Source organism: Athene cunicularia (assembly GCF_003259725.1).
Source record: "Athene cunicularia isolate RWA chromosome 3 unlocalized genomic scaffold, athCun1 chr3_part1, whole genome shotgun sequence".
Classification (NCBI taxonomy): Eukaryota; Metazoa; Chordata; class Aves; order Strigiformes; family Strigidae; genus Athene; species Athene cunicularia.
This window is the reverse complement of record NW_020799097.1, coordinates 93,005,532-93,008,558: the sequence shown is the minus strand read 5'-3', so window position 1 is coordinate 93,008,558 and position 3,027 is coordinate 93,005,532.

Below are 3,027 nucleotides of genomic sequence, written 5' to 3'. Positions count from 1 at the left end.
GGGGGGTGGGGGGGGTGGGGAAATGCAGCAAGGGTGGAAGAGATGAACATTATGTTTCAAACCCAAACTCTCATCCTCCTGTTAATACTCTGGAGCAGGTTAGCTGCTGTGCAGTTTAAAACACAGATTTTAAAACATGCCCTTGGGGGAGAGTGAGGGTAACATGCATTAATTTGCAGGTCTTTGCTACAGGTAGTATAATAATTGCTCTTTTTTAAACCAAGATCCTAGTGCTTGTACTTCTGTTACCTTTATTAGGAAATAGGAGCTAAAGAGGTCTTTTAATATAGGTTTTCACTAGGAATATTTCTCACTTGATGCTCCCCCTTTAAAGGGCCGTCATTTTCCATCTTGAGTTTTAAAGTGAATGGATTCAGTGGTGCAAGATTGTCTCTCTCAACTCTTTTGTATTTGGCCACTGCTGCATTGTTTGGGAAGAAGATCCTTTGTTTAAAGTGTGTGTATTGACTTCTTGCATGAGGAAAAATTTTGGGTTTTTTTAAGATGAAAAATACTATATTAAATGCTTGACAGCTTACTGGGACCTACATAATTTTTCAAGATGCCTTTGAAAGAATCTTCACTCTTCAGAGTTAGCATTCATAGCAATGTTGGGATGTCTACAGATCAGATCTATCCAAGTTCCTTTTGAAAAGTGTTTTAACATTGTCAGACATACAGTCAAAGAGGCAGCCTGTCCAGATCCTCCCCATGCTGTTCTATGTCCCTTCGAGACTCACTGCTGGCAGTCACTGCATCAGTGGAGAGACTGGAGATGAGTGGAGAGTATCCCACTGTGACACATGGGGAATCATTAGGAGATTTCCTAATTGTGTTTCAAATTACTTACAAACTTCAAATAATGCTGGCGTGCAAGCAGTCAGTGGGGGGGTGTCTGTATGGAATTAATTTAATGAAACTTAATGAATGCTGTGGAAATCACTAATTGGTTTTGCTAGTCCAAGTAAACCAAACCTGGCTTCTTCCCTGAACTGCTGTTGTCTGATACTTTTTGTTTGTATCCTATTTCCCTTAATCAAAATACTCCTTTTTGGCAGGTTATTCTCCTTATGGGTTCACTTCAGTTATGGGAATTTCCTCCTTAATTTAAGTATCTCCTATCTTCTTCCCCCACACCCCCCCTGCCAAGATTGTGCTTCTTGAAAGCTAACACAAACTTCAAGTGCAGTATTAGAATATAAGGAAATGCAGTTTGTCAGATGGTTTCAGTGCTATATATCATGCTGTAGAAAAACATCAATATATTTTTTGACTGCTATATGAATGATTTGGGTGAAGATAGAAAGGGCTAGGTACAACTTGAACAAAATGTACATGGTTAGGAAAAGCAAAGATGCTTTGCATGCATTACTGTCTGTTGCTGTCTTTTTACTTACCATTCATTCTACTTGAGCAAACAATACTTCTCTTCCCTGCTCCCACCCATGTGTGGGTACTCTGTAGAAGTAAGTACGTGTCTGCCTCTGCAGTCCAGCTTCTCCTGACGATATGACATCTTGCCAAGGGTTTACCTTCAGGTTTAAAACTAATCAAGGAATCCAGAAGAACGGAGTACTTTGAGTTCCTGGATTTTGAAAGGAATATAAAGAGAGAGGGAAAGAAAGGAGAAATAAGCGTAATTGTCTGTGCTCTTTTAAAGCAGAGTGATGTTGCACTCAAAGCATTTATGTCTATTTAATCTTGTTCCTCTGAGGGTAAACACATTACCACTAAACTTGCAGGAGTCTTAATTTTAGTGGATAGTCCATTAGCCTTTGCCTGAATTTAGATTATTGCAAGGATTTAAAAAAAAAACAAAACAAAACATGAAAACTATGGTTGATTTAAACTTCAGTAATGGGCACTTTCAGATCAATGTTTGGATGGTACATTGGATGAAAAGGTGGTAAGTGCATCAGCCTTGTTATAGCAGAGGCTAGGATTAACAAGGAAGAGATTGGTTGTTTGTTTTTAAAAAAGGGGGGAGGGTGGCCACAACCAATGGGGCGTGTCCACACTATGTCTGTTACAGTTCAGGGTCATACTTGCAGCTCCCCGAGGTATAGAGGGGCCAGGAATCTACTTTGATTCATCTGTGGACAGTCTGAAAACTCATGAGTAAGGCAGTCCCTGAACATCAGAGCTACCAGAGGAGGTTATTGAGCAAAACCTAATTCCAAGTTTCTCAGAGCAGAGAGAAGGAGCTTCAGAAAAAAAGAGAAAAATGCTTATCAATGAGGCTATTAAACTAGGGCTTAGCCACTTACCTCTATACTGCTTTCTCCTTACTTACAAAACAAATCACTTTTATGTGAAAGAGACTCCTGTGCAAATGCCAAAACCAAGGGATTAAATGGTGAAAAGGGGCAGGAGGGCTTACTACCTCTCTGCCAGCTGGGAACTCTGCCAGCTTGACTTGGAACATACTTCTGAGTAGGTTTAAAATCTATCTGTCAATGAGGGGAGCGTGGTTTTTCCAGAGCTTAAACTTCAGCTGTCATTAACGCAGTAAGAGCTGGCAGTACTACTCATCACAGAGCCACCCTCTGAGCTGGTAGACAGTGAAGATGCAGATATGGTGCTTCTGGTCCCCACTGTCCTCAAGTGCTGGCATGACCCTTCCCTGTAGAAGGAGATGAAAGCAGGAAGGGCAGCTGCCTGTGCTGGGAGGAAGGTGTTTGGAAAGGCGGAGTTGAGAATCTGAGTGCAAGAATTTCCTATTAACCCCGCCAGGATTTCAAAAGACTGGTGCTGGCACCATCTAATGGATGCTGAGGTGCTGTGACTTGCTGTTCTTCAGAACTGATATTTGTGTAGGTTTTCTTGGCTGCTGTTTCTCAGTAAGTGTTGATACATTTTGAAAGCAAGTTGTTTCTTCTTGTCAGGGACCTTAAACTAAGTGTTTTGAGTCTTGGGGTTTATAATAACAAACCAGCAAATGCAGGGAACTGATGAGAGAGGAGAGAAGGAGCTTGAGGAGAAAAGTGGATATTTTCAGGCCTGTTGAGTTTTTTGCAATACCAGAAG